General features: G+C 34.5%; 1 long non-coding RNA gene across 1 annotated transcript; it reads left to right on the top strand.

Annotated features, from left to right (window-relative positions):
- Positions 1 to 4,624: 4,624 nt before the first annotated feature.
- Positions 4,625 to 9,020, top strand: LOC133821018 (uncharacterized). Its single transcript, XR_009887265.1, has 5 exons — positions 4,625 to 5,815; positions 7,807 to 7,905; positions 8,020 to 8,128; positions 8,717 to 8,802; positions 8,936 to 9,020. It is a non-coding gene; the product is annotated as an uncharacterized LOC133821018 (long non-coding RNA).
- Positions 9,021 to 10,067: the final 1,047 nt, after the last annotated feature.

The raw sequence follows: 10,067 nt of genomic DNA, 5'->3' as shown, positions 1-10,067 counted from the left end.
TCCTTTTACAAACCTCCGATAATAGCCTATTAGCCCGAGAAAGCATCTAATCTCTGACGCATTTTTAGGTCTTGGCCAATCCTTCACAACCTCTACTTTAGTTTGGTCTGCAACAACTTCGTCCTTGGATACTATGTTGCTGAGGAACGCTACTTGCGAAAGCCAAAATTCACACTTCTTGAACTTGGCGTAAAGTTGATGGTCCTTCAGTCGCAACATGGTCATTCTTAAATGTTCTTCGTGCTCGACTTCATCCTTAGAGTACACCAAAATATCGTCGATGAACACCACAACGAATTTGTCCAAGTAGTCCTTGAAGACCCGATTCATTAAATCCATAAATGCAGTTGGAGCGTTGGTAAAGCCAAAAGACATAATTAGAAACTCGTAATGTCCATAACGAGTTCTAAGAGCTATCTTGGGAATATCCTCTTCCCGTACCTTGAGCTGGTGATACCCGGACCATAAATCGATCTTAGAAAACACGGTCGCTCCTCGGAGTTGATCAAACAAGTCGTCAATCCGGGGTAGCAGGTACTTATTCTTAATTGTCACCTTTTTCAGCTCACGCTAATCTATACACATCCGCATACTTCTATCCTTCTTCTTCACAAATAGAACTGGGGCTCCCCATGGCGAATGGCTTGGTTTGATGAAACCCAAGTCTAAGAGTTCTTGTAGCTGTGTCTTCAACTCCTTGAGTTTGGTAGGTGCCATCCGGTATGGTGCCTTTGAGATAGGCTCAGTTCCTGGTACTAACTCGATTCTGAAGTTAATTTCCCAAGTCGGCGGCAATCCTGGTAAGTCGTCAGCAAATACTTCTGGAAATTCTTTTATGATGCGAACATCTCCAAATTTTCATGGTGTTTCCTTTACCACATCTGTGACGCTGGTTAAGAATGTGTGACATCCTTTTTCTATCATCCTCTGAGCTTTGAGAGATGAAATAAGCGGTGTATTTAGTCCTGACACCTTTCCCATAAAACATAGTTTTTGACCGTCAGGAGTTTCGAGCATCACTTGCTTGCGTCTACAGTCGATGGTTGCGCCATGCTTTGCTAGCCAATCCATGCCCAGTATTACATCAAAGTCTTTGATCTCTAACTCTATCAGGTCTCCTTCTAGTTGTACGTCCTCAATTTTGATCGGTACACCTCATACTATCCGTGATGATAGGACTACTTCGCTCGAAGGAAATTCTGTTACAAACCTAGTTCTAAGTCTTTCACAAGGTTTTTCTAACTTCTCTATCATTCCTAACGAGATATACGAGTGTGTTGCTCCCAAATAAAATAATACTGAACATATATTATCCAGGATAGGAATCTGACATGTGACCACTTTGTTACTAGCTTCACCTTCTCCCTGAGTCAAGGCAAAGACTCTGGCAGGAACCATCTTGTTGTCCCTTTTTTCTTCTTGCTTGAGCTGTGGACATTCTTTCTTCAGATGACCTTCCTGACCATAATTGTAACATCCTTTGGTGTTTGCATGGCACTCCACAGGATGTTTTCTTTGGCACTTAGAGCATTGCGGGAATTCTAAATAACCCGACCTACTACTTCCATTGTTAGTCTGTGCTTTTTTTTCATTGTCGGCTAGTTTATTATCAGGATGCCTTCTCTTCTGGCCATTATTGTTGCCATGCTGATGGATGTTGTTGTGGTTCTGACCATTTTGAGGTTGATTCTGCTGTTTAGGTTCAGGCTTACTGGCCTCCTCCTTACTAACATTCACTTAAAGCCTTTCCACTTCTATAGTTGTTTCTAGAACATCGGCGTAAGAAGTGGTTCCAGGAGTTGCTAGCTTGAATTCTAGCTCGATCTTCGGTCTGAGTCCTCTAACGAACTTGGTAACCCTCAAAAAGTCTGTTGGAACCAACTCTGGTGCAAACTTGGCTAGTCAGTCGAACTGTCGAGCGTGCTCTGCTACCGTCAAGTTGCCCTGCTTCAGACTGGTGAACTCTTCTACCATTGTGATGATGACTACAGAGTTATAATACTTCTTGTGAAAGAGCTCCACAAATCTAGTCCATGTCATGGTGGCGATGTCGTTAGTCCGCTGTACTAAGTCCCACCATATTCTAGCATCCTTCTTTAGAAGAGAAGAAACGTAGGATATGCGGTCCGCATTACCGAGATTCTTGTGTACTAGGATCAGCTCTACATTCTTGAGCCATTCTTCCGCCTCAAAGGGGTCGGTTGCCCCTTCAAAGTTTGGAGCGTGTTGCTTACTAAACCGCTCGTAGATTGGCTTCATGTACTGAGCTGGGTTGGGCGCATAGTTCGCCATTGGCCATCCCCTATAAGGACCTACTTGTTGGGGTGCTTGAACTGCTGATTGAGGCTGCGGCTGCGGCTGAGGCTGAGTCTGAGGCTACAGTTGAGCCTATTGTCATTGTTGCTGAAGCAGTTCTTCCACTTGTTGCCATAGTTGGACAATTTCAGCGGTGTTGTCAACCGAAGGCGGCGGTGCACTTCTGTTAGCAGCAACATTGGTGGCATGCGCTCCCCTTCTACGAATTGGAGGGGCTTCGTTAGTCTCATGAGCAGCGCTGGAGGCATTAGTGTTTGTACGTGCAGACCTTCGGAGTGACATCTTCAGCAGAGTTCTAACAGTCGAGAAAAACATGTTAGAGCTTACCCTAATAGGCTCTAAGGCAAAAACTTAATCTAAGTAAACATAACCCGGGCCTATTAGTTATGATTTCTTATGAAAAATTATATAAGCCTTCTTTATAATTAGGGCGTGTTTCTATACTTAGAAAAATAAGTCATCTTTATTATTTTCTAAGTTTGTTTCTAATCATCCTATATGACTTAATTCTCAGGCTCAAAACTCGTCGCTGTTCCAAAGTTAACCATATTGAGGGAGGGTTGGGATCAGTTTAATCGTTCCCACTACTATGGCCCCCTAACTTTGAATATAGAACTCGATCCATTATTTTTATCCATCCTCACCGAACTTGGTCATTATTCATTAAATTTATTAATTATTATGATTGTAAAAAAAATCAAACTCATACATGTTATAAAAAATAACAATAATATTCATTTGGAAAAAAAAAAGTTTTCACTAAGTGCAATCATAAATGCAAAAATAATAAAGAAATAAACTAACAAAACTAGGGTGAATCTAAAAATCAGGATCTTCTACATCTGACCCTTCATCTAACATATCATCATCTATATCCTCATAATCATCATTATCTTGAGCCTCAAAATTTCCTCGGGGAAGATTCATAAAGATTCTATGCTTTTGCTCTTAGTAAATTGAAATTCCAACTTAGAGGCACCACAACAAAGACTGCTTTCTATAAGACATTATTATAAGACTATTGAAAAAGTATTATAATATATATAAAATAAATATGCTAAAGAAAGTAAAATTAAATTAAAAACGCGGCAACTAAAAAAATAAAAAGCGGTAAATGAAATGTGTTGTATTATTTTTCCCTCTTATATGCAGTACACTTTCTTTTCCTCTCTTTCATTTTCCTCCTACCCTTTCTAATTAATTTTCTTAAACCCTAGTTGAAAAAATTGGTAAAGACTGAACCTTGAACACCACTACCTCTTTCCAATGCAACCTCCTACAAGAGCCTCAACGAATGGAAGGAGCCTCTCAGTCACCAACTTTTCAACCTCTTTGATGAATCAAAGTTGGAGACCGAGTGATAATGGTCACCGGAATCGCCGACTCAGTCGAGGATGCTCTGTTAACTCACTCAGGACTGAATTCGTCTTTAGGCTCCCTGACAAAGTCCGTTCTGGTCTTGACGTTGAGTCCAGTCCCTACGATATCGACCTAACTCGGACCAGTGGCTTGAGTGGAGGTTTGTTTCAACTTCAATTAAAGAAAACTCTGTTTGGTTACTGAGAAAATGCGCTCAATATTTTTATGTTCTTTTTCTTGTTGTTTTTGGTTATATATGTAATGAGTAAACGTCATTTTACCTAGATTGATTGCTTTCTTGGAACCACAAAATGAGTGATTATTGTTTTGGTTTTTTTATTAATTTTCTTAGGAAACAAACAGAGGTATTGTTTGTGGTTTAAGGCCTTGTTTGTTTGTTGAGAAACTGGGGGAGAATTCTTCACTTGTTCAAAGATTCTACAACCAAAGCAATCCAACGATGCTTGATTTGATTCTTTTTCTATTCTTATGTTGTTATATATACATGTTCTTACAAATAACTTTTTTTGTTTCTTCTTTCAATTATAGGAGAAAAGGACTACTATGAAAGATAACTTTTAACTCTGAAATCTTTTGAGGAAGTTGACTCTATAGTGCAATCAGAAGGCATTGATGAAGATGATATTGATGAACAATCTCAACATGAAAGAGCCATGAAGATCTCTAATTATGCAAACATAATTCTCTTGGGACTTAAGGTAAAGTTTGGGTATTTTTATAAGAAATATTGGCTGAAGTAAGTTCTTAAGAGCTTTTACAGCTCCAGTCGTATGTGTAACGTTTTAGATTATATACACCGTGTTTTAGAGTATTTGAGTTCTTGAATCAAATAATATTTTATGGCCTTATAGAACATTCATTCCCACTTTACAAACTAAAATTGAAACTTATGTTTGATTCTGCAGATCTATGATACTATAAAGAGTGGGTCCTTAGCCATTGCAGCATCAACACTAGATTCTTTGTTGGATCTCATGGTTGGTGGCATACTTTGGTTCACTCACTTGTCAATGAAAAGTATAAATATTTATAAATACCCCATTGGAAAATTGAGGGTGCAGCCTGTTGGCATAATCATTTTTGCTGCTATCATGGTGTCACTAGGTACAATCTGTAGCTTAATTTGTTGATAGTTTTCACAAATTTTTCTCTTTCTTGCTTCATTTCCACATTGAAGGCTGTTTGGCTTCCTTAGTGAACACATATATCATCTAGTGTGTTTTACTCTGTTTGTTACAGAGTAGATAAATTCATGAGTCTTGGATGAAACAAGGAAAAAATAAAGCCTATTGAGTGACTTTGTTTTATTAAATTTGTCTAAAGAAGACGTGTTATTTGATTCTAGAAATTTTCTTTGGTCATTTTCTGCCGGAAATCTCTAAAGTATATGGTCATGATTGCCAACTACAGACACTTAATAAGGAATTACAAGAGTTTTGACTAAGCATTGGACATGGTAATGGTACATAACCAAATAAGAGGGACTTTTTCTGCTTATCCTACTACTGCTCTTAGAGAAGAGTTTTCTGAATATATAATAAGGGGGAAAGATGCTTATAAAGTTATAATTTTATTGAATAAAAAATATTAAGTGTATGTTGGAGTAGCTTAGGAAGGAGAGGTTTGTTACAGGTAGGCAGCTGTATAATTATAAAACCAACAAGTCAGTAAATTAGCTTATGTAAGCTTTGAATTTAGTTCTTTTTTCTTCTTTTTTAACTAATTTGTTTTTTTTTTGAATTTGGGAATAAGTTATATCAGAATGTATAATTGCTTGGTTTCATATTTTCTAAGAAAATCCTTTTAATTGTTTAATTTCTCTTGTGTTGAGGAGGTTTTGCTTTTGTTTCATTATTTGGCCACACAACATATGATATATATAGTTTAATTTGTAAAGTAAACCTTCTTTTAATCTTATTTGCCATTAGTTTTGTTTTGATCACTATTTGTGAAGTAACTTCTTAGTAAGAAAAAAGAAGATGCTCATTTTTGTGTGTTTTGGTCAAATTTAAGGAACATTGGAAGGAGAAGAAAAGCCTGATGCCACATTTTCCTTCAAGGAAGATGATTTTGTCAAAATTGCATTTGGAAAGATGAATCCCCAGATTGCTTTCATGAGGTTGGTTTACACCTCTTAATTTTTCTAAGTCAAATTGATCAAAACACTCCTCTGTGACAGTAATTTAAAATTTAAGTTTTTGCACCTCACTTAAAATTTAAAGGGTCTCATGAGAGTAGTAGTGTTTGGTATTAGACCTTTCATAGATAATTTGATTCTTTTTTTTTTTCCATATAGATTAGACATGCTTATTTATGCATATTATTGTTCAGCAAACACTTTGTCTGTTTTTTGATTTCACTATCAATGGAGCAGTGATTTACACTATATTGATACACCTGATTATAGGTATAATTATGAATACCACAATAAGTAGCTAGCCTTCTGATTGTTGAACCATGCTAATTTTTGAACAATTAAAATTGCATTTGATGAGTAAAAGTAGTAGTACACACTCCTTTTTGTCAATGGTATTTTTCTTAAGTTGCAGGTATATTTATAAAATGGTTTCTTTTAAGTAGCAGTACATACTCCTTAATTAGGTATATGGATATAATAATTTCGTGTCCCTTTTCATTGATAGATTTCCCAACAAAATTTATTGATAGGTTCCCTAACACTTTTTTTTTATCTGAATCTTTTGTCAATCTAATTTCTTTCTTTTTTATTTTTTTCGAAATTCTGCTAGTTTTTTTTACTTAGCATGGCTGTTAAAATTAGCTTGACTTAGCATGGCTTGAAATTTATATATTTGGTCTTTGATTATAAGCCCTGTTTATTTTATAAAACAATCTGCACCTTCTTTGAAATTAGCTTGACTTAGCATGGCTTGAAATCATTAGTAGCTAAATTTTGCAAAAAAAAATTATTGAAACTTTATTTTTAGCTACCAAAAAATTAGTAGGTAAATGTTTTTTCTTTGCTACCAAAAGAAAATTGGTAGCTAAAATAATAAATTAGCTACTAATATTTTTGGTAGTAGAATTAATTAGTCTTATTATTTTAGAATTAGCAACTAAATTATTTGGCTACCATAATTTAGTACAAAAATTTCTAAGTCAAGTACCCGATTTAATTGAACACAGAAATCAAATCCCTTCTATCTTTGATCAATTAAAAGAGAATGAGAAGGACCAACTCAAAGATTGCCATTTCCAAAAACTTTTGAGAGAATTGAAAGAGCCAAAAAGGCAAACTGTTCATATTCTACGCAGGCTGATTAACCGTAGGACCAAAAATGCAATAAAAGCTTCAAAGCACAAACCCCATATAGATAGGAAAAGAGAAAAAGAGAATTACAATTTCTGATCTTCCTTCTATTTCAATTAAGTAAATGGATCATATAAAACTAAAAACATGAACAAATTATTTAAACGTATAACTATCATTTGACTATAGTTACTAATTGAATAGAGCAAACAAACCTGGCCGCCATGATTCCAAGTCTTTAATCAAGCCATATCAATTGGCCAATTGAAGGTTTGTCACTTTATTATTATTATTAAACTTCTCTGAGGGCCTGCTTTGTTTTACAATACAATTACTTTTGTTTTAAAATTTTGGCTGGTATGTGCACTATATCTTCCTTATAGGTGAGACTGAACCTGTGAAGATGTTCGAAAGAACTGCTAATCTGGCAAACAATCAGATAATAAACTATCGATGTGACCCTTCTGAAAGTGGTTGGTTTTGATTGGAATTGCCACTGGTGCTCCTAAGGTATGTTCTTATATATTGTAACATCATTTAGTAGATTGATACTCATATGCATATATGCTTTATGTATAGATTTTTCATAGGGAAATCCTCATCAAGCCAATATATTTGATGATCTTGGTATTTATATTTTATATTTGTAATGATGTCATCCATGTAGTTGGAATAGAAGGGATTGCATCTCCTGTAACTAGTTAATGCCAAAGAGGCTGGTCCAAATGGTCCTTTTGAATTTTCCTGTAACATGCTTTAATACCTTATTGATTGCTTGGCAGACTTTGAGCTTTAATTGTCCTATTTCTTATACTTGATTTATTTCTCTACTCTGTTTGCAGAGGCAAAATCTGGTCAAAGGGAATATGCAACTCTTTTCAGTGGAACAACAGAGAAGTCAAGCTCTGGAAGCTCATGCTACTGCTTTTGCACAATTTAAAGTGCGTAAATTAACGTCTCCCTCTCTTTATCTCTCTTAATTCTCTTGTTTTTTATCGCACTTGGTATGCATATCATATATGCATATTTGTTGATTGATTGTCGAATTTATACAGGTTCAAGGGAATGAGAATCCTTATACTCTCATTTCCTTTGCAACAAAGACTTTTAATGCTGGCCAAATTACATCAAAGCTGCATGTTATAGATCTTGGTGCCCAACCAGGTTAGCTTAGTAATATTTAATTTACCCCCTTTAGTAAAAAAGATAAAAATGTTTGATAAGTCTAGAATCTTAATCAGAAATTTATTCCTTTCTTTCTGTCTTGATGAATAATTTTTACATCCTTTTATTGGGAGAGTGCTCTTATGCATGGAGTGATTTGAAAACAACTTCTTGTTTGATGTTGCCTTTTTTGGTTTGGTTTAAGCTATTATGGTATGCATGTGGAGGACTGATTATAGAGGCTTGGGCATGTCTAGTTTCATCCTCTACTTATAAAATCTAGTCTTTCTTACTTTATTTGTGCCCTCCTAGATAGATGTTAAAACTAGTGACATGCGACTATTTTACTGCTTGGCTATTCTTGCATTTTTCTGTTGAAATATGGTTTACTGTACATTGGCTTTAAGGTCTGTTAACTATTTTTTACACTTTTGAATTGGCACAAATGGGAATTTTCAATTTGTTGTGTTTTGAATATTTAAAAATTTGCCAAGAGTTTCTTTTCTTGATAGGCTTGTTTGATTTTTCTATAAATTTTTTGGTTTACCTTGTTCTTTCTATTGATATATTTTTTTCTTTATGTTCTAGGCGGTGTGTTTTGCTTTAATGGGCATTGTTAGCTCATTTCATGCTCAAGAAATTGATGTGAGTGGGCAATTGGAGAGTCGAGTGTGGTAAATACTGTTCTTTTCCTGTGTACTGTGTTATGTTTGGGGTCATTTGGGACATGTTACTTTCTTATTCTTTTGAGATCTGCACATAAAAGCCTCAACTTATATGTTTGCATACATTTGTTGAAAACATCAGGTTCTAGCCTTCGGGTACTGTGTGACTTCAGGCCATCAACTACAGAGGTTAACATAACAATAAAGCTTTTACTTGTGTTGCTTTTCTCGACAGTGGAGTTTTGTTCTCTCAGTTCACGTTTTGGTGGCATGATAGACATGGAATCTGTCGAAGACGTGGCTAATATTTCTAATGTGTCTAGGATTACTACCCATTCTTTGCAACTGTACAGTCATTGCAACTGTTGTTTTTTAATTTGGCAAATACTAGGAGCTTAGGCATATATGCACTGTCAGGGGAGAATATTTTGTGCTGAAAGTAGTAACTTTTCAATATGTTGAATATTTAAGACTACTTGAATACTTAAAGAACATTTTGTTGTTGATGACAGTGTTGAATGTTTTAAATTAATTTGTGGATTGTTAATACAATGTTAATTGTTTTTACTTTTTGTTATTTGAAAATCAAGTTCATTTGATGATGCTAGTATATATTAGAAAGATAATTTTAATTATATAATTTTTTTTAAATATAATAGAATAAATTAGTGTTATATAAATGAATATATAGTGAGAATTTAAACTTATCTAAATATTAAAATAATACGAAAAATGTGTTATAATATCTATTACAATAACACTTTTTATAAGTAAAGAATTTTGTTATGCAAACTTCATTATATAACACAAAAAATGTGTTATACTAAAGTGTAGAATTACACAAAAAATGTGTTATACTAAAGTGTAGTATAACACAAATTTATAAGTATTGAAATGTGTTATATAATCGACTGTAAATAATATAATTAAACACTTATCTATTTATTAAAATGACACAGAAAGTGTGTTATCGTTGACAGTATAATAACACATCTGTATAACAATGATAAAGTGTTATGTAAAGTACCCTGACCTACGATAACATAGTCGGTCTAACACATCAAAAAGTGTTATGGTATGTTTTGATAACACATTTTTGGTGTTATTAAAAGCATTTTTTCTTATAGTGAGGAGAACCTAAGTATGAGAAAATAATATCTCATGGCTACCGGTAAATCATCTTCATCATCTATAGTCTCCTATATTTCTTCTAATGTTTAAATTACAGAAGGAAAATCTTTAAAAAACCTATTTACTAAGACATATTGCTCTAT

This window comes from Humulus lupulus, chromosome 3, assembly GCF_963169125.1.
Source record: "Humulus lupulus chromosome 3, drHumLupu1.1, whole genome shotgun sequence".
Taxonomy (NCBI): domain Eukaryota; kingdom Viridiplantae; phylum Streptophyta; class Magnoliopsida; order Rosales; family Cannabaceae; genus Humulus; species Humulus lupulus.
This window is presented reverse-complemented; position numbering and strand designations above follow the sequence as displayed.